This window comes from Cavia porcellus, unplaced genomic scaffold (genome assembly GCF_034190915.1).
Source record: "Cavia porcellus strain 051 isolate PalLab524CR breed Dunkin Hartley unplaced genomic scaffold, mCavPor4.1 scaffold_27, whole genome shotgun sequence".
Classification (NCBI taxonomy): domain Eukaryota; kingdom Metazoa; phylum Chordata; class Mammalia; order Rodentia; family Caviidae; genus Cavia; species Cavia porcellus.
The window spans coordinates 41,087,542-41,110,271 of record NW_026947510.1 but is presented as its reverse complement, the minus strand read 5'-3'; the positions used below and the strand labels follow the sequence as shown (position 1 = coordinate 41,110,271).

The following is a 22,730-nucleotide window of genomic DNA, read 5'->3' as shown; positions in this document are numbered from 1 at the left end:
AGCAATCTGTTGAGACACTGTCTCAAGATTTAAGATAAAACAAAAAATGCAGCTCAGTGCAAAGGCCCTATGGCCATTCTCTAGTACACCCAAACAAACAAACAAACAAACAAACAAAAGGTCAGGGCTTTGTTTTTTGTTTTTGTTTTTGTTTTTTTTTGAGACAGGATTTCACCCTACAGTAGTTCATGTTGCCCTTAACTCATTTTGTAGCCCAAGTTGGCCTTGAATTTACAGCGACCCTAATTCCTCAGCTTCCTGAGTGCTGGGATTATAGGTATGCATTGCTTATTTTCTCATTTATTTATTTGGTACCGAGAATCCAACTCAGGAACTTGCACTTGCCAGGCAGGCACTTACGCTGCTGCTGAGATATATCCCCGGCCAGATATACTGCTTTTGCCCTGCTAAAATTTGTGGTTTTTGCACTGTGGTCAGGAAAATCATCTCTAAAGTTTTTGAGGTTTCCTCGATTATGAAAAAAAAAAAAATCTGAGTGAGGTAGCTATTCACAGATGTGAATTTGCATTTTAAAACCTTTCAAAGTTGCAGTGGGTGCTTTCTTTTGTTTTATTTTCTTCTCCCTGAGGATTTTCTTGTCAATGAAGAAAGTTTGGGTGCCAAGGAAAGGAAACAGAGCCTGTGTGTGCAATATAAATAAGTGTTACCCAAGGGGAATTCTTCAATAGGATAAGGGCTACTCTAGCTCAGCAAACTTAAAGATATAGAAAACACAGCTTTGGATATCAAGTTTGAAAACTGGAAAAAATCTGGCTGAGATCTAGCAGTAAAGAATTCAGAAACATACAAAATTCACAATGAATAGTAAAATATTTCTGTTAAATTTTCTTTCCTACCAAATATTGTGAACTCATAGTTCACAATTCAACTACCCAATATTATCGAAAAATAACAACTCAAATAGTGAAATAAAATCCTAATTTGTACTGTTACCCACTCATAAAAATGCTGTTAAAATGTTGGCTTTTGTTTCTGTAGTGTTTTTTTTTTTTTTTTTTTTTTTTTTTTGTCGGTACTGGGGATTGAATTTAGGCACAAGGCAGGCGCTTATGCTGCTGAGCTAAATCCCCAGCCCCTCTAGTTATTCTTTTTGACATAAACTAATTTATGCCACATAGAATGTGGCACTTGTCTATTTTTTTCTTTCTTTTTTTTTTTGCTACTTTGTAACTATATGTTTTCCTGTACATCTGGTTAGTAAGGTCATGCTGACATTTTTTTCAGTTATGAATCAAAATTCTATTTTATGGCTGCAAGATGTAAAATTTTTGAGGTTTTTCTTCTATCTATGGTTACTGTTATTATTTCATTTTGATTCTCATCTGCTTTCTTGGTTAGATACAAATATGATCTAAACATTTTTTGGAAAAATCTGTGAATTATGGGACAAATAATGCTTTTGAATAGCAACTTTGCAGTTTTATGGAATAAGTAGCACTATTATCTCCAAAAAAATAAAACAAATGATGCCTTTTTTATACTTTAAAAACTTCAGATATTATGAGTATACAAGCAGTAGCTTTCAATCAAAAATTACATTTTTCCTCAATTATACAGAAGCATGAAGATTTAAATACGTGTTCATGTTTAAAATTAGAAACAGATTATCTGTGGTCCTGCTAAGAAAGCAGGGCTTTATCTGTTTTCTTATAATAGACAAAGAAGCATTCTGCTGACCCAAGTTCAGAAAGGTAAGAGAGCCCGACTGGATCACTTTACCACAAGTTCCAGCAACAGTCACCTTGTCCTTTGCCATTCACTCTTCATCTCATTCAGATTTTGTCTAACAGAGGCTGTGTTACTGTGTTAAAATACTCCGTGATTGTTACAGTTTGTGTCTAGATGTCCCCTCATAGCCTTATGTGGTCATAGAGGTTTTTTGGCTGCGGCTGAACCAAGAATTTATGAGTAACTCGTGGTCCAATTCTGGAATTAAGGGTGTGAGTGGTACACTGCACTGGTGGGTAACCTGCATACAACATAAATGACTCTCTCTTTTCCAATGCTTTTGCTGTCTTCTGCTGCCATGAACTGTTGCCCCTCCGCCATGTGCCACTCTGTCTTAGACCCAAGTGGACTGAACCCACTACAAACTGTGAGTTAAATAAATCTTTCCTCTCTTAACTTGGGAGTGTTGGGCTTTTTGTCTCAGCAACAAGGAAAGTCACTAAGACAGTGATGAATGTAATGCCACAGTGTTTTCTTCCTGCAGCTACAAGGATAATAATTAAGGTAAACAATTCTGACCCACCTTACAATGCTATTTCACTATTTATTTTTTGGTGCTGGAGACTGAAAGCAGGGCCTTTGCATTGAGCTATATTCCTAGCCCTCCCCTTTTTTAAGATAGAGTCTTTCTATGTCATTAAGTTGCCTAGGCTGGGCTTGAAATTGGCATCCTCCTGCCTCAGTTTCCTAGAGGGCTCCAGGTGTGTACTGTCATATCCTGCCCTCTGTTGCACTTTGTCCATATTAGTTTCTGCATTTCCTCTCCCTCTTGCTCTCAGAAGTGAACATAATTTTATGATAGTAACTACTAAAATAATAAAATTTAGTGAACTAAATTTTATGATAATCATTCTTTTGTTTATGAACAAGTAATTAGCAAATGGGCATGGTCTTAATATATGATTTAGTTTTTACTTACCTAGGTTTTGTAAAAATGGCACCTTGTTATATACATTCTTTGTTAATTCTTTACACAGGTTTATGGTCTTTCTAAGAGTAATCTATGCAACTCAGCAGAGGATTTGCTTCTTTGTGTTTACTGTTATAGAATATTTCATTTTCTGAACATACTAAAATGTGTCTCTTACAGTTCTAAGTACTTGTAAATTCTCATTGATTTTTTTCTGTGATCCATGAGTTACTTGGAAGTCCTTTTAAATCCCTCTTATTTGAAGGTAGAGCAATGATGGTGGATAGATAACATCTGACTACAGAGGCTCGCTGAGATAGTCAATTTAGAATTCAACACAATATATTGTGGGGAGCCCCGAACACAGGGAGATGAATTCTCTCATCCCAAGAAGAAATTAAGATGAGGAAAACCAATCAAACATACAGTCCCAGTGCTATTATTAGAACAGCTAAAGATTCAGTGCTCCTGCCCCATGAGTGACTTGCCGAGCTGTCTGAGGTCCCACTGCTTCGACTCATTGGAGGTGCAGTTACACTGAGGTTGGGTTGGCCAGGTGAATGGAGAGCTGAGCTGGTGGGGAGCCGCATTGACCTGTGGTGAGTGATGGGAGTGGAGCCATTTCACAGAAAGGGGGGCTCCGGTAGATGACATTTTGGGACCAGGCAGGACTGGCAAGTACAAGGGGCAGCAGTGACTTCAGTCTGTTGTTCCCTTCCCGAACGGAATTGATGGAGTGAGCTAGGCCTGGGTCATGTGACCTGGCTGACACCCAATAGGTTATCCGAAATCAATTCCCTATGGCGGCACCATACACTAACCACACTAACACAAGGAAGCCTCAGAAGTTTGACTGACCCGGAGGGTAGGTGGTGCAAAGTAATACAGTGTAGGCCACAGCAGCTTGACTGATCCAGAGGGGAGGGGGAAGCATACCCTGTCCCTGTCTGCAACTCACTAGCACATGGCAGTAGAAAGGATCATCTAGCCACCACGCTTCAGAAGAATTGTAACCAAAAAGAAAGAAACTGGGGCCTCCTGGAAGAAACAAATAAAATGGGAAGAGGAAGCAACAAGAAAAAGTCCCCAGATCCCAACCCTGAGAACACTGACCCAGAACAGGTAAATACAAAGGAGAATGAGAATAGCAAACATGCACTATCAGACATGGCACCAGTGAACATAAAAAGATATCTTTGGGACCTCATAGATGAGTTCAAAAGGGAAATATGTAGCCAAGTAAAGCAATATATAAGAAGATTAATAAAAGAGATGCTAAGCACCCCTCAAGAAGACACAGATGGAAGAATAGAGGAACTCAAACAAAGGAGAGAACCATATGATGAAGAATATAAAGAAAATGTAGAATACATGAAGCAGATTGAAAGAGATGACCAGGAAATTAAAAACTCTATGGAGGGGCTGGGGATTTAGCTCAGCAGCATAAGCGCCTGCCTTGGAAGTAGGTAATCATGAGTTCAATCCCCAGTACCAATAAAAAGGAAAAAGACAAAAAAACCCCAAAAAACCTCTATGGAAAGATGGCAAATCTGCTTAAAAGAAACTAAGGATAGATTATCCAAACTGGAGGACAGTTTTGCAATGTGGAATTATGACAGGGAAAATTTTTTAAAAATAACAAGGAAACAAGCAGTAACAATACAAAGGCTAGAGGATGACAAGAGGATCTATAATGAGAATAAAGAATGTGAATGAAGAAGCAGGGGTACAAACAATGGAACTACAAAGGCTATTCACAGAAATAATTAAGGAAAACTTCCCAAACATAGGAAAAGGAAATGATATGTAGATCTATGAGGCATATAGAACTCCAGCCACCTACAACCAAAACAGAGCCACATCCAGGCATATAATAATCAAGATCCCAGAAATTCAATATAAGAACAGAATATTAAAAACTGTTAGAGACAAGAAACAGATACCCTATAAAGGAAGGCCCATTAGAATAACGGTAGACTTCTCGACACAAAGTATCAAGTCAAGAAGAGCCTGGAGCGAAATATTCCAAGCCCTGAAAGAAAATAACCTCCGGCCCAGATTGATATACCCTGAAAATCTGTCTCTAGAAATTAATGGAGAAATAAGATGCTTCCAAGACAAAGAGGAACTTGGGAAATTCATGACCACCAGTCCAACTGTACAGAGAATACTGCAGGGAATTCTAGAAAGAGAGAGAGAAAAGTACTGGGATTCCAGGAACAGTGGCAGAGAGGCCTCAGTGCCTGGAGCAGCAAACAGAATGAAGAAGACAAGAAGACAACTGATGGCAAGAAAAGAGCATAACCGAAACGAGGCAGAGAAGGTGGGTTATAATCTCTAATACAGATGGCCTTGATACACTAAATAAAAAAAAAGAACCACATGTGGAGTAGATCAGGAAGTAGGGTCCACTGAGATGCTATTTGTAGGAAATACAACTAAAATGACAAAGAGTACATGGACTGAAAATCAAATATGAGAAAACAATGCTCTATGTGACAGAGAACCAGAGAGTAATAGGAGCAACTAGACCAGTATTTGTGGATAGGGTGGAAAGACAGGCTTTAATAGGTAAAGGAATACAATTAGGGATCAAGTCCAGGAGAGAGAGGGTTCGGAAACACTTAGGTAAATAGCAGATTGCCCCCCCCCCCATTTAAAACCAAGGGTCTTGGTCAGACCAAAAAATGCACAGTGTACCCTGGGGAAGTGAAAGGGGAGGGAGAGTCTTAAAAAAGATGGTAGAAGACATTGTTAATAGTGTATCAGGATTTAAAACCCACGTTACTCGCGCTACTCTGCTTAGATAGATTTTATTCTGTCCCAGTTTGTCTACCTGCATTAGATTTGAGGGCACAGACAGCTATCCCAAAAACATCAAGATGTAGCCTAGTAATCATCTTTAATTTCCTATTTTCTTAATCTAGAGCCCTGTATGACTTATACTGTTTTATCATGACTGATCTTAGTTAAATCTGGTTTGTTTGATTAACTGTTTGGTATCCACAGACTTTATTCAAAACTGATATGATTGATAGTATCAAGTCTGAGAGTACAGGCAACTACACTGAAGATGACAAGACTCTACAATACACTTTCCGGTTTGATAACTGCCTGCTTTTGAAGTATTATACTATATACGATGTTCTTTTTATTAATACTGTTATGTACTGATATATTCAATTATACTATGTCTGATGATATAGCCAATTCTATTGAAGATAACAAGAGACAACACAGGAACTATGGTAGGACTCTATACAATGGTCTTATATGTCTTTTTCATTTTATGTATTTATAGGAATATGTTTTGTTTTGTCTCTCTCTCTAATATAGAAAAGATAGAAATGTTAAGATTCATGCATGTGTAGAATGTATAAACAATTTATGAGAACTGATCTTATGACATGTGATGAAATGAACAGACACTTTGAAGAAAAAGAGACACTAAAGTACCCAGTGCTGATCCTGGAGTGTCATAATATGAAACACAGCAATAGTATTATTCTTTGTTCAGAGTGATATTAGCCTGCTTGGCTTTGTTCAATCTCAACATAATTGAAGATATGGATAACTGCATGTATGTTTTAGTGTATAGGATTGATAACCATATTTCTAAGTTTTTGTTGGATAGTTGAACAGAACTGGTTGCAGTCTTGCTGTTTGAATTCCCACTTTATATGCTCCACTTTGGTATCCTGAATAACTATTTGTAAGAGAACAATCTAATCATCAACTAGTGATTTCTTACTGTTTAGTTTTTTTCTTTGAAAGTATGTATTATTTCTACCCATTTTCTGTTTTGTTTAGTCTTTCTTTAAATTAAAAAAAAAAACAAAAAAAACAAGACACTACAGTACCCTATGCTGATCCTGGAGTGCCATGATGTCAAATCTAGCAATAATTATTCTTTGCTCAGAATGACTTTAGCCTGCTTTAGTTTGTTTAATCCCAACATAAATGAAGATATGGATAACTGCATGTATGTTTAAGTGTATAGGATTGACAACCATATTACTAAGTTTTTGTTGGATAGTTGAACAGAACTGGTTGCAGTCTCGCTGTTTGAATTCCTACTTTATATGTTCTACTTTTGTATCTTGAACAACTACTTGTAAAAGGACAGTATGTCAACATTAACTAGTGATTTCTTACTGTTTATTTTTTCTCTGAACGTATGTATTATTTCTACACATTTTATGTTTTGTTAAGTATTTCTTTAAATAAAAATTTTTAAAAATCCCTCTTATTTAATCATTAGAAACATTCTCTGATTGAAATCTTAAGTTAATTTTGAACTTAAATCTTAAAAAAGTAGTCTTACTGGTTTCTATTATCTTCTAGACTGAGAAGAGTATAAATTAGTGGTAAGTGAAAAACTCTGTGTTTTTCTACCGCTGGCAGGCTAAGAATGGTTGGCACATCTTACATGGTTATAAAATGCAAAAGTATGATGCTTTGAGGCATACAGGAAGTATCTGAAATTAAAATTTACATGTCTAAATAAAGTTTTATTGGAATACAATGATGGTCATTTGCTTATGTACTGTCTATGGCTATTTTTGAACTACACAGTGGCAGAATCAAATGATTTTACAGATCTGAAAGGATCAGATATTTACTATCTGGCCTCTTACAGAAAAAAAAATTGTTCATGTAATATAAATATTTTGAAATGTATTAAGGTGTGCTAGTTGTGTAAATATTTCTCATAAGTTTGATAAGAGTATGTATTTTCTAATTGTTATATGCTATACACATTTACAGATACATGCACACATACATATACATATATATATATACATATACATATACATATATATATATATGGACAGAGAGAGAGAAAGAGGAAATAAACCATCAATAACTTAGTAGTTAAGTGGGTGTTGAAACTTTTCACCGTAGTGGTGGATTTATCAATTGTTCCTCCTAGGTTTTATCACATTGTGGTGATTCTACCAACAAGAATGCATTATTTTAAAACTTTTTAACCCATTGAGTACAATGTGTATAGGTATTCCAAACCTCTTTTCATTGTTATCTTAGGTTTCCCATATCCTTTTCTTGGTAAATAATGTGTTTATTTGATTGTGTACATATTTGAATGTTTTCCCTTCTGTCTCTATTTGGTCTTTGTTTCTTCTTTTCTACCTTTATTACCTTTGTTTTTGCACGATACAGAGAACTAACTTTTTTTTGCATTATTTTATTATTTTAATTTTTGGTGCTGGGGAATCAAAGCTACTCACGCACACCAAGAATCTCGTCTACCACTGAGCTACATCTGTTAATGTTTGTTTATTCATTTTTTATTTTCTTTCTCTCCATTTTATGGTTTGGAACTTCTATGTCCTATTTCTATTCTTTTAGTCTTTAAGATACTGTAGAGGGTAATGGTCAAAATAATGTTCTTTGGAGCCAAGTTGTTTGAATATGTATTTCAGTAGCTCCATGGCTTATGTACTGTGTGTGTGTGTGTGTGTGTGTTTACCATGCAATGGCGAATTTTGCCTGGGGATAAAGCTCCATGGCACAGCACCTGCCTGGGAAACACAAGATCCTCAATTAGATTCTTGGTACCAAAAAAAAAAAAAAAATAAAGGAAAAGAAAAAGATAGAAATGGAGATTGAGTCATAAGACTGCTGTGAGGACTTAAATGAGTTAATTCATACAAAGAAAGCACTTAGATAGTATGAATACCTCATGAGAAGTTTCTCTTAAAGTCTAGTAAATACTTTGTTTATGAACATTTAAAATTAATACTTTAGCCTCCTCATATCGGAACCTCACAGCAGTTTAACTGGACCCTCTCCTTTTTGATTTATGTATTATTGTCTGGTATTTCAATTCTACCATTTTCTAACTTCACAATTTCATATTATTTTATACAAACTAGATTTTTTTAGATTAACCCAAATATTTATCAATTTGTTTGCTCGCCATATTTCTCTGCATCCTACTGTTTCCCGTTAGCTTACTTCCTTCCTCTGGCCACTTCCTGATTCAGAAGTTATCTAGTCAATATTGTGAAAAGGACAGATTCACTAATCTAATGGGTCTTAATCCCATTTTTGTTCTGGAAATGTAATTTTTCTGGATACAAAATTATATCTTAGCCGTTATTTTCACTCAGCATTTTAAAAATTTATTTATACTAGTATATATTTACAGTACACATGTTTACAGTACACGTTTATCACGGGGAGTTGGTTCATGTATGCGGTATTTGCCAATTCTTTTTCATCTACTTTTCCTCTTTGCTCCTTCCAATTTTGGGTCCCTTCCCATTTGTAAAACTCTATTTCTATTTTTTTCTTCTGCTCTTTTTTTCCAAGTCCTCTTTTCTTCTTTTCTGCCCTCTATCTCTTGTCCTCCTCATTTGAAAAAGACTTCCCTATTTCCCATTACCTTTTATTTTGCTTTTTAGTTACATTTTTGTGTTTCTCATATAAAAGAAACCATGTGATATTTAGACTTGTGCGTCTGATTTATTTCATTTAACACTGTGGTCTCAAGGTGCATCCATTTACCCACGAATGTGAATCTTTCTTTACGACAGCATATTACTCCACTGTATATAATATCACATTTTCTTTAGCATTCACCTGTTGATGAGGATACAGGCCATTTCTAAGATTTAGCTATTATAAATTGCATTCCTATAAACTTTAATATGCATGTATTGCTATGATATAATGACTCTGACATCTTTGGGAGATTTCTGGAAGGGGAAAAGCTGGGTCAAGGGAATTTCTAGTATGTTTTTTGAGGACTCTTCATACTGATTTACATAGTGATTTTTATTGGTTTATATTCCCACCAATAACTGGAAGGGTTTCTCCCTCCTACTCCCAAGCTTCAAATAACAGCATTTTATTTTTTTATTTCTTGATGATAGCCATATTTCTCTGGAGTAAGATGGTATTTCAGTGTTTACTCAGCATTTTAAAGACATTTCCATTGTTTTTGGCTGTCACTATTATACTGAGAATTTTTTAATCTACTTGCTTTTTCTTGTAGGGTATTTTACTTTCCTGTGTGTGTGTATGTGGGTGTGATTGTATCATTACTGGAATTTAAACCCAAGGGCCTTTGCACTGAGCTACAGTCAGCTGTCTGAATTGTTTTTTGTTTTTAAATTTTGAGCCAGAGTCTTGCTAAGTCGCTAACTTGCCTAGACTGAACATGTGATCCTCCTGCTTCGGACTCCCCAAGTTCTTATAGGGTTACCAGCGTGTGCTGCTGTATCCAATTACTTCTTCCTTCCTTGATGCTTTTCAGGTAGCTTTTTCTTCTCATTTAGTGGTTTCACCATGGAACATATTGGTTTGTTTTGTCTTACTTGATATATGCATATGTTCTATCCTTGGTCTGTTTTTCTTTTCAGGTGCCCTACTGTGTCCACATTTATGTCAGCTTTTCTGTTTTTGTAGGCTGCTATTTTACATGAATCTTGGAATATTATCAGCCATTTTCACTGAGCTCTTGCCTCTGCTTTTCTCTTTCTAAAGCCTCCTTTTGGGATGTAATATTCTATCTTCCATATTTCTTCATCTTTCATGACCCTTCACTTGTGTTGCACACTTAACTGTTTCTTCACACATAACTTACATTATTTTTTCTATATTAATGTACTCTAATTCATAAAGTTTCCAAATTTAACAGTTACATTTTCCTTTCCAGAAGTTCTGACAGTTTCCTTTTCATGTATGCCTAGTTGTTTTAGTCAGTCTTTTATGTATGATTTCATTTTTAAATTTCTTTTAACAGTAGGTTAATTAGGGTATTTTTACCTCATAAACCTAATCATCTTTGTTTATTTTGCTGATAATGATGATGATTAATTTTACTTTTTTTCAGGAAAGGGGTAGGGTCTCACTGTGTAGTTCAGGCTGGACTTAAACTCACTATAACCAACCTTATCCTCAAACTCGTGATCCTCCTGCATGCCTCTCTGGAGTTCTGGGATCACATGTGTGCCCCATCATGCCTGGCTCATTTATTTATTTTTGACTAATAAAATTCCTTGTAAGTTCCTTCACAATTTTCACGTGTGTATTTATATAATAACTTAAAACATTTTGTTTAGTTTCAAAGCATTTGAAAGTTAACTAAAACTGACTCTGTTTACTTAAGTGAATGTAAAGAACCATACCAAACAAGAAATACAAACAGCAATTAGAAAGTAAGAAGCAAGTCCAAGCACTTTCAAAAGTGAAAGCATGTATAATAATCCAAGTAATTTGGCTTGATCTTTCAAATGAGACATAATAACGGTGGTAGTCCCAGAGAAATTACTTGTCTACCAAGTTATCCTTAGAAGACTTAGATGGGATCATCACTATAACAATATGCTAAACTACAGCTTACTTTTTCCCGATTTACCTACAAATATACTTTAAGACTACACATTTGCAGAGATATACACAGCAGTCTTTAGATGACATTCAAACATCTGACTAGGGGTGTGTATAGAGAGCACTATTTGAAGAACACATCAGAATGTGAGGAAGTTTCTAAACTGCCATGTTAGCTTTTTGTTGCTGTGAATGAATTCCCAAGAAAAACAACTTATAGGATGAAATATTTACTTTGGCTCGTAATTTCTGATGTTTCAGGCTACAGCTGGCCGATTCCCGTCCTGCGGGCCCGACGTGAGGCAGAACATGGGGGAGGAACGCTGTGGTGGGACATAGGAGGTCACCTTGCAGCTGGGAAGCACCGAGCAAGGGAAGAGTCAGACAGCAGGAAGATGGGGACCAGATACAGTCCCCACGAACATGCATGGTGATCTATTCCCTCCAACCAGGAGCCACCTGCTTTCCATCACCTCCCAATAATCCCATCAAATTATAATCATGGATTAATCCTCTGGTGAGGTGAGAGTCCTTGTGATCTAGTTGTCTCTGGCAATACCCCCAGGCACACCTGGAAGTGGACTCTACTAATTTTTCCTAGGTGTTTCTAGGAAAATTTCTAGGAAAATTTCCTAGGTGTTTCTATGATCAATTTGACGATCAAGATTAACCATCAGAGGTCCCCAGACAAAATTCTGCCATTATTTATTCACATTAAAAATATCTTGTCATCCATTTTAATGCTGAAAAATTTTTGTTTTTATTATTTACAGGGTAGAATTGATATTCTGATAATGTATACATTATGTGATAATCAAATCAGAGTGTTTAGCATACCTGTTACCTGGTTCATCTTTTCTTTGTGGTAAGAACATTCAACATTTTTCCATTTACCTTAAAGTATCTAGTACAATTTTTGTATGTAGTTTTTACACTCAGGTATAGTTTGATCTGATCTGATCCTGTTTTGCTCTCTATTTTGAAATTTATTGTGATTTTGATCCTCATTAATATAATTTTTATCAGGGCCTAACACATGTACAGATCACATCTTGATCATTTTTATTCTCCTCCCCTTCCTCCCTTATGTCTCTTTCCTATTTCTACAAAGTCTATCTTTAACATGGTTCTTTTATTTTGTTCTTTAAATTACTTTAGATCGTTTATATTAGAGAAACCACAAGTTATTTCACTTTCTGTGACTGACATATTTCACTTAGCATTGTGATCTCAAGATCCATTCATTTTCTACCAATGACTTCAAGTTTTGATCTGCATTTTGGATACCCTATTTACTTAATGTATGTATCTATGTTAATTCTGTATTACATTGTTTTTTCCTGCAAGCTAACATTAACAAATAAGATTTTCAAACCAGAAAAACACTTGTATATGGTGACTAAGTGGGTAAGTTTGACATTGACTCAGCAAAAGTACCAATCAAATTGTAACAGTTTAAGTATTCAAAGTACTTAAACCTAGGTTTAAATGAAGACAAAGGGAAATGCATTTATTAAATATACAGATAAGTTCAAAATAACTCTTGATATTTCTTTATCTAAAGTTACATCCTAAAACAAAGATGAAATCGAATAAAGGAAAAATAAGGTTTAAACATACAGAATCACAGAAGTATAAACTATGTAAGGTGAAAGATATGTGTTGTAATCAGTGTTTACAAGGGAAAGGAATTAACACAGGACACATAATTTATGGGGTTATTTTATAATATTCATCCAAAGAGTCAAATGCAAAAGAGTACAAGAGATCTGTCCACACATTAGAGACCCAAAGAATACAGCTAAGGACCTGGATCCCACGGCAATGTCCTACAAGTCCATCTGAAGATCTAGAGCCCATGGCAATGTCCTCCACTAGTACAGCTGGAGGCCTGGAGCCCACGATAATGTCTCATGCAGTTTTATATAAAGCACCTGCACTGGGAAGGCCTAAAGGTCAAGTTTGGAAACTAGAAAGTTTGCAACAGTGGGATGAAGGAAGGATCTGTGCCAGTAGGCTGAGGGATCTGCACTACAGCCAGGAAATGACACCCAAAACAAAGATCAGAGCTCCCCACAAAAGAACCACAGCCATCTCCAGCAATGGCAAGGACCTGAGCTCCTCCCATGATAACAGCCAAGCTCATATTAGGAAAGCCAGTGTGACAAGCTTCTCCAGAAGAATCAACAGCACACTAACTTTGCCCCAGTTCTCTATTGTCTTTTTTTTTTTGGTACCAGGATCGAACTCACGACTGCGCGCTTGCAAGAAAAGCGCTTATGTAGCTGAGCTAAATCTCCATAGCGCTCCCCCTTCTCTTTTTATGCTGTTCATGATAATCCTCAGGTGGGTCTTCCATCCCAGCACCACACTACTTGCAGTTCAGTTGGGTGCTACAAGTGTTAACCCACTACAATATGTTTAGTCCATGGGAAATAGACTTGGGTATTTGACTCTAGGTAGTATGCTTGCTAAAAGAAGAATTTAATGCAGGTTTAGGATGCTCGACTATGAGTTGTTTAGATCAAAGGGCCACTGATGATCTCAGATTTAGTTTTCTGTCCATTGTATTTGAACCTTGCAATCTGTTCTAAGCCCATAAATTAGGGGGAAGAGTGAAAAATCAAAGAAGTTAAAGAGTGGTTACTAGTGCACACTATGTTATCTGAGAGACAATGAAACGAAAAACATTGAAGTAATTAGATCTTCTGGTAGTTACTTTATAGTTTGGTTCTTCTATTTCAAGGCTTACAATATCTCTAAGAAATATGATTAATTTTGTGTAAATCCTAAAGACAGAATCAGGACTGCGATACAAGTTAACAGACGTTGATTTGCACTCATAAATCAAATGATGCAGGTTTTGGATTAAAACAGATCTAGATTTTAATTTACACATTAGAACTGGCTTTGCCAGAAAGAAGGAAACTCTAAGCTTCATTTTCTTAATGTGCTAAATTAAGAAAATGTGCTAATTGGCTTAATAAGGCCCATTTCATTTTATGGGTTGGTAATAATGTATGTAAATCGTTTAGCTTCTGGCATAAATGAATGTACAAAATAGTTATAGTTATACATACTATTGATAAAAACAAATGATTGCTAACAAAGGAAATGTTCAAGTGCATGGTGATCTGAACTACGAAAGAGAGACTGCATCTAAACTAGGATGGATTACCACACGTTCCCCCTCTGCCTTGTGCTAATATCCCAGTTCCCCAGGACTCTGCTTTACCTGCCTTACAAAGCAAGTAGGGCCAGTATTTTAACCAGGTTTAACTTACACTGTTTCGTTGACTTGTAGAAGTCATTTGGTTTGGACGGCAAACGGTGTGACAAATGAGATATTGCAACAGCAAGCAATGACAATGTTCAGGAGTGCATAGACTTCTCATTTGTGGCTCCCTGAGCTACTTAGGGAGGAGGTGAACATTAGGAGAGTTGGTTTAGGTACCATAGACAAAACTGGAAAAAAGAAAACACAACCACCGCCACCACAACAAACAAAAACACTAATCAAACAGCCACCCACTACTACAAGCTACACCAGGCTTTTGGCAAGAACCACAAAAGTGGGATCCTAGGGAGCCCTGTGGGGCGGGTCCGGGCTCGCTGACCTGAGCCAGAGACCCTGAGTTTGGAGATGTAGGGACCCAAGGTGGCCCTCGGGTAGCAGAAATACAGCCTGGGTGGAGGTGTCAAATGGAAAGAGGCAAGCGCTCAGTAGAGGAAACTAGGTCAGAGAGCCAGAGAAGGGAGACAAAGGTGGAGGCTCCTCGGTGCAGCCCGGGCTTGAGTAGCCGGGCCCTGGGCTGTGTGGCCCGGGGCGCACACCTTGTCCAGGGCGAGCCGCCCCTCAGCTCTCCTCGCGTCTCCGGGCTGCTAGTCGGTCCTGCTCGGGCACTTCTGGAAACCTGTCGGCGGCTGGGCACCACTGTGCGACTTTGATCTTGGCTTTGATAACTCAGCGCGACGCCCCGCCTCCTTTCCTTTCCTCCCGCGGGCCTTCCGCCCCCGCCAGCCCCTTTGCGCGCAGCCCGGGGTCGACCAGAACTCCGGAGCGCGGTTGCTCGCAAGACCCGGAGCGCGGAGTCCCCTCCCGCCCGGCGCGCGCTCTGCCGCTGGCTCGTGGCGGCCGCTCTGGGCATGCGCGGCGCGCAGCCGGCGGTGGCAGGCAGCGGGCGGCTGCTCCAGACTTCGCGGCAGCGGAGAGCGCGGCGGTGTCGCCGGGGCGCGAGGCAGGCCGGCGGGCAGGCGAGCAGGCGGGCACGGGGCTCGCTCGGAAGAGCCCTTCTTCCCAGCAGTCGGGCTCAGAGGCGGCTTGCGGCTCGGCCGGGATCCGGAGGGCGCGGTCCAGGTGGGGTCCTCCCCCGGCCGCCTCCCCTGCGCCCCCCGGGACCCGAGGTAAGAGCTGGCGGGCGCGGGGCGCGGGGCGCGGGGCGGGGACCCTCGGGTCTGCAGACCCGCCTTTGTGTGCCGCGGTCGGAGCCGTGCCAGGCGCCTGCCTTTCCCCCTCGACTGCCTGCAACTGGTGTCGGCGGCCAGGTGTGCGCGGCGCTGCCGCCCGGGCCGCGTCCCCCGCCGTCCCCGAGCGCCGGGCAGGTCGGATGGCGGGGTCCCGAGACTCCCGGCCCCGGGGCGTCCGCGCGGCCACCTGCGCCGTCTGCCCCGAGGGGCGGCCGCGCACCGGGCGCTCCCCTCGCCCCTTGTGTTGCCCTGGACTCGGGGCTTGCAGGGCCCCTGTCCGGCCCCACCCCAAGTTGGAGGTTGTGGTTTCTAAGTGACCGGCCGGACAGAGTCCTCTCGTCCCGTCACCCATCACGTTGAGGGAGCTCGCTCTTGGGGTGTAGGTGTCAGCTCTTAACGGTTGTTGACTTTGCTTTCTCAGCTCGCCCCGCTCGGCTTACACCATTTTACTTTGGGGAAGATGGCTTTCCCCTGGTCGTGGGCAGTTCACGCGCGCGGAGTGGGTTTCCCGCCCACGAAGACCCCCCTCTGTCTCCGAGGCTCTCGCTCTTTACTTTGCGTCCGAGGACTACCTGTGTGTGCAGGATCGTTGTCGTCTCGATTGTCCTCGCGCCGGGTTTCCCGACAGACCCTCCTTTCCCTGTAGCACCCCCTGTGCTGCTGGAGGGGCGCAGAGCACGGTGGGCTAATGAAACCCGTAGACATCTACAGCAGCCACGCGTTAGGAATGGGACTCCTCCCTTCCCAAATAGGTTCCAGTGGAATGTATTACTGCTTTTTCTTCTAAGAGGTTCCCTTTTTCCTTCTGTTAATAAGAGGGATAGGTAAAATAGCTAGTATTTTAGGAATGCGTTCAGATAAAACTTGGTTTCAGGGTTGTGAATAGTTTGACTTCTGGCTTGTCATTTTTTGGGAGCTAGAAGAATTGGAATTTCTTACGCTAAACAAGAACAGCCTCAAAGTAAATGCATGATGTGTTGCTTCTAATTCATTTCCATTGAAAGACTACCATTCCACAGCTCCTTGGGGTTTGGAAAACTAGATAATGTGGTAGTGAGTTTATTGAAATTACAGCCAATGTCATCCTCTGTCACCTGGTATAGATGTGCTCTTTGGGACTGGAGATTTCTGGATTAATCACGATAATTTTTAAGTTGCTGGTGTAGAAGAGTTTTGGTCGTGGGTTTACACACTTTATAAACTTGCCACATGAAGGGTAGAATAGAATGTATCACAGATATGTTCCTAGAATGCCTTTAGTGCAAAATACACAGATTAATACTTGGTAAAATTCCACAAGTCATTCACTTCACAACAGGAAAAAAGAAAGGAATACGCCTTTAATTCTGTTCTGAGATAGCTACATTTTACAATATTTGGTGCTTTTGGTTTGTAATTTTTATCACTTCCCAATGTCACTAAGTGTTATCATACAGTAGTTTTTAGACTATTATAAATGGCAAGCAATACTTTAAATGAAATGATATTTAGAGCAATGTTTCTTTTGTTCCCTATCCAGAATCCTCTTTAATTTTGAACACTTGGTGATTAAAGATAAAGATTCCTTTTGGTTTTTTTCCTCCCTTTTTCCTGCTGTAGAGTTCTTATCTTTGCAGATTACTTGTAAGACATTAGCCCTTCACTGTGATGAGGGCTTGCAGTTTCCTGCTTTTAGTGTGTGAAATATACATTCTGTATATTTCAAATCTTAGTCCTTTCTTTCTGTTAGCAGAATTACACATCCATTCCCCCACTGCTTTTCATTTTTTCCTGAGTCTCTTTTCTTCATTTACCTGTTTTAACTCTGCAGCAGTTCAAACTAGTTTTGAATAAGAAAACATGGACTCCTGAAAAGAAAAACAACACTTTTTAAACAAGTTTTCTTTCTGCTTGCTTCAAGTTTTATTGGATGAGTAGTGTAGCAGAAGGGTGATGTTTATAAAGTTTAGGCTATCTTTTCTGAATCCTATTAAACATGCATGGTAATTTTTTTCTTTATCAACACAAAACAACATCAGTTAACAGTAGGTTATAAACTTTCAGACATCTGCAGAAGTATGTAAGGGAGGAAATGGAACTTTAGTTAATGTACTCTGGCTATAGTACATCCCTGCTGGGAATTACTGCATGAAATTGTTTGCAGCTGTTAGTGTTTGAAAATACTTTCTTAAGAAAAATTCTGTAGTGGAATAGTTGCAAACATTTTAAATTGAACATATGCAAGAAAGTGGGTGGTTCTTCATTGCTACACTACACGCCTTCAATGTTTCCTAGATTCATCTCTAAATGGGATTTTAAAAAGTAAACTATAATTTTTAGAACAGTTTTAGATTTACAGAGAAAGTGCAGAAATAGTATAGTAACTTTGCGTGTAGACCTATACTGTTCTCTCTCACTGACATCTTATATTAGGATTCGTTACAAATAATGAATTGGTGCTGGTAAATTACCATTCATATTTTGTATTTCCTTATTGTTGCTAGGGTTGAACCCAGGGCCACTTGTATGCTGGCCAGTGCTCTGTTTTTGGGTTACATCCTTTTCCCCTCCTTAGTTGTGATTATCTTTTTTTTTCCTGTTTCAGGATCTTACTGTCAGGATAACATTACATTAGCTGTCATACCTCTTAGGCTGCTCTTGGCATGACAGTTTCTCAGGGGTTCTTTCTTTTTAATAATATTGAGAGTTTTGAGGAGTCCTGGTCATGCAGATCACCCTTCCTTTATTTAGCGTTTTTTTTTTTTTTTTTCTCGTGATAAGGCTGTGAAAATGGGTTTGGGGAGGAGATTTCAGAGATAAAGTACAATTTTCACCATTTATAAAAGGAACATGATAATGTTGGGGTTGTACCTGGTAAAGATACTTACAAAGAAGGATGCATCTTCATAGTCATCTTGATTACCTGGCTGAGGTGGGTTTGTTGGTTTTCTATTTTTTTGTTTTTTGAGGCAGAGTCTTCCTGTGTAGTTCAAACAAGCCTTGAACTCATGGTGTAACCAGGCTGGGCTTGAACTTGAAGCAATCCTCCTGCTTCAGCCTCTTGTAACCTCTGAGTGCTGGGGTTACAGAAGTGTCCCGCACTGTCCAGGTGTTTGTTAAATGTTGCCATTCAAAAGTTCCTTATTTCCTCCCTTTGTACTCTTGACAGTCACCACTGTATGCAACTCATACTGAAGGAGTAGAGAATTACGGTCTCTCACTCCATCTCCCACAAAAGTCGGGTATCTATATACATACATTCTTTGTAATTCTGTGTAGGAATTTTTCTCTTTTCATTCACTTATTTACTTAGTCATTTATTTATGTAGGTCTGAACTCATGGAAATACATATATTTTTTATATTTTGGTTTCTGATCCAGTCTTTATTTTGTGGATCATATTCGTAAGCTTGGCTCCTGTGTCTTTGTAACATATACCACAAGTGAGATTTTGTTTTCTTCATTTCTTTATTATCTAGAACGCTGAGAGGCTGCAGGCTCATCTTGTATATATCCTGTTCTAGTCCTAGAATCAGCTGTTTCTCCATGGAATTTGACTCCTTTTGCTGGGAAATGGTTTTAGAAACCGAGATCTGGGTGTGAAGAGTATTGTTGCTACTAAAGCATATGTGTTGCTTCCAGGCTCTTACATTGAAAAGCAGGAGATGCCTGGGTGTATTCAGACCTCGGCTAGGAGTATAACTGTACATATTTCTGTATGCATGGTGTAATCAGAAAATATAGTGAATATTTAAATTTCAAAAACTTATTACAGTAAAAGACACATTGCCAATAATCATCCCCAAATACTCCTCTTTGCTTTGAACACACTTATTCCATTGTTCTTACCACTTTCTGAAGCAATTCCGGAAGCACTGTTTTGGGTTTTTAGTTGTGTCATTGTAACTGCCTTGATGTTCTGAGTTGATTCAAAACATTTATCTTTCATGGCCATTTTGATTTTGGGGAAGAGCCAGGAGTCATGCAGTGTTAGATCCACTGAAAAGGGTGGATGAGGGCACATTGCAGTGTTTTATGTACTGCCTTTCTGTTGGATGGCTCTCAGTAGCAGTGGTCACCATAGTCTGTGTTTTTGATCACAGTTGGTAAAGACACTTATGAAAGAGAAGACTGCTTCAGAAAGTGGCAAGAATAATGGAGTAAGTGTGTTGAAAGCAAGGAGGAGCACTTGGGATTAATAGCAATGTGTCTTTTGCTGTAATATTTTTCATAAATTTAAACATTCACCATATACTTTTATCATTCCTCATGTGTTTACATATTTCTGTGTAGCTGTGTGTATCCACATTAAACTCATGAGTTCATACCGATGTCTCTAACTGTAATCCAGTACCATATACATCATCCAGTCTCCTGTTTATCTGTAAACTCACTTCAGTAGTCAAACAAAATCGGGCTTTCACAATCCCTCATGCATTTGCTTACTTACTTGTTTCTATTACATGAGTAGAGCAATATTGGAGTTTCATGGAAAACAATTTTATGAACTTGAGTGCAGTACTTACATGCAGTTCTTTTTGCTTTTAATTTCAGAATCTCGGCTGCTTTCCAAAGTTAGTTATCTAAGAACTATTTCTTCCTATCTTCTTTTAGTGAGATTATTGCACATGTTTCTGTTTTATCTTTTGAGACAGGATCCAGCTATGTATCCAGGCTGGTCCTGAATTCACCATGTAGCGCAGGCTGGCCTTGAAGTCCTCCTGTCTTAGCCTCCTGAGTTCTGAGATTACGGGTGTGTGCTGCCATACCCAGCTATCTGAAGATGTTAAAATCTCCTGTGTTCTACCTAGAATCCTCTTTACCCTCACGCCCTGATAACCAGTGAGTTTTGTCTCTTTAGTTTTCTCTTCTCCAGAGGTCATACGGTTAAAAGCATGCAACTTGCCAGACTGGCCTCTTTCCTCAGCAGTATGTATTTAAGGGTCACCCACGTCTTTTGGGGTTTGAGAGTTTATTTCTTTCTGTTGCATAACAGTATCACACTGAATGGATGTATCATGGTTTATTCATCTGTTGAAGGGTATTTTAGTTACTTCCAGTTTTTGACAACTATAAATAAGCTGTGATGAACATTCATATGCAGGTTTAGGGTAAACGCCTAGGAGTATGTTTGCAAATACTTACATTAAGATGATGGTTAACTTTGCAAGAAATTACCAGGCTGTTTTCAAAGTGAATTGTATCGTTTTACAGTCACACTAGCCATGTGTGAGATTTCCTCTTGTTCACACACTTGATACCATCCGTTTTGTCAGTTCTTTGGATTTTATTAACTTTAATAGGTGCACGGCAATACCATATCTCACTGTGGCTTTCATTCCTCAGCAGTGTGGTATGAACCTCTTTACGTGCTTATCTCTGTGTCTCCTATGGTAAGATATCTGATCAGATCATTTGTCCAACCTCTAATCAGTTTGTTTCCTTATTGTCAAGTTCTAAGTCTTTTAGAAAAGAAAGTTCCGTTTTTCAGTGTTAGGGACCAAGCCCATGTCGTTGTTTGTGCTAAGCATGTGCTCTACCAATGAGATACATTCTCAGCATCCTAAGAGTTTGAAAAATAAACTTCACATATAAACCCTTTTGAAAGCTTATATTTTGTAAATATTTCCTCCAGGACTAGCTTGTCTTTTTAGTCTTTCAACAGTGTCACCGGAACAGATGCTTTTAATTTTGATGAGGCAAACATCAATTTCATTATGATCTGGTGTCATATTTGACAGCACTGGCAAACCCAGGCCACCTGTCTTTTATCTTTTTTACTTATTTTTGATTCCCCAGTAAAGACAGGAAAAGAGATGACTTACTGTACACACCTTACACACATCGGAAAACACAACTAGTCCAGACGGTCACCTGCTCAGTGCAAAGGAAGAGCAAATTTGTTTTGGTGTGAGCAGGATGGGTATCTCTGAAGTGGTTGCAGATTTCCATGCTCATGATCAGCCCTGTGCTCCTCGAGATCATAAACTTTTAGCATTATTTTGTACCCCCCTCATGGGGGGCACTGCAGGTATGACTTTGGCACTGAGCTGCACCCCCAACTCTTATTTCTTATTTGGAGTCAGAATCTCACTGTGTTGCTAAATTGTCCAGACTGGGCTTGGGCTTGTGATCCGCCTGCCTCAGCCTCCCAGAGTGCTGGGTTTGATGGAGAATATCACCATACCTGGCTGTTTTCAGTGATACTTCCCATGACTGGATTGTGTAGTGTTCTAACCTGGCCTGCACAGGCAGCAGTGAATGCTGTGTATGGGCGGGCACAGCGCATCATTAACTCTGCTGCCTGTGTAGGGCACACACAGTCAGTACATTTGAAACCAGTTGAAAGGAAAATGCTGCATGGCTTCGGCAATTTGGCAGGTAAAACTCACAGATTACTGATAGTGGTATTTGAACCTGCCTGCACCTGTGTGTGCTTGGGAAGACAGGCATTGCTTGTTATTAAGGAGACATGTAAGTTCTCTTGTTTAATTATGAAACTTGAGCTTCCCAGCCCTCATTTTTTTTTTTTTTTTTTTTTTTTTTTTTGGTACTAGGGATCAAACTCATGATCTGGTGCTTGCCATGCAGGCACTTATACTGCTGAGCTAAATCCTCCCCCCCCCATTTGTTTTTTAATGTGTTTTCCAAAATTGCTTAATAGAAATAGAGAAATGACTTGGAAATTAAAATTGAACATAATGCACACTCGGTGCTGATATCAGTTCTTGGACATTGTACAAGATTCATTTCCTCTTTCTCATTAGAGATTCTTCTATATAAAAATTCTTTGAAGTTGGGCGTGGTGGCATATGCCTGTAATGCCAGAACTCAGGAGGCTGAGGCAGGAGGATTGTTGGGAGTTCGAGGCCAGAATGAACTGCATAGCGAGACCTTGTCTCAAAAAGATAGAGAGAAAAAAATCTTTCATATAGAGTAACAGCCAGTCTTACCATAAAAAGTAATTAATAAAGTTGGATTTTTTTCCACAAAGAGGATCTAGGGCAGTGGTGGTGGACCTATGGCATGCCTGCCTCAGCCAGCATGCAGAGCCCTCTTTTTGCCCCAGCATTGCCCTGGCTGCTGAGCCTTCTGGATTAATTGCTGTGTTGGTAAATAAGTGGGTTTTGGATTGCAGTTGGGCCTCTTGTTCTCTAAAAGGTTCTCCATTGCTGATCTAGCATAAAGGATTTGTAGGGTGTGTGTTGGGAAGAGGCAGATGATGTCCACAACATCAAAAAACCCAGAATTTAACCACAGTGTCTGG

General features: G+C 39.2%; 1 protein-coding gene across 1 annotated transcript in view; it reads left to right on the top strand.

Annotated features, from left to right (window-relative positions):
* The first annotated feature begins 15,281 nt into the window (after positions 1 to 15,281).
* Positions 15,282 to 22,730, top strand: part of Eps8 (EGFR pathway substrate 8, signaling adaptor) — a 169,479-nt gene continuing 162,030 nt past the window's right edge. The window contains exon 1 of the mRNA XM_003470436.5: positions 15,282 to 15,421. The gene's annotated coding sequence lies outside the window, so the exon portion shown is untranslated. The remainder of the gene's footprint in view (positions 15,422 to 22,730) is intronic.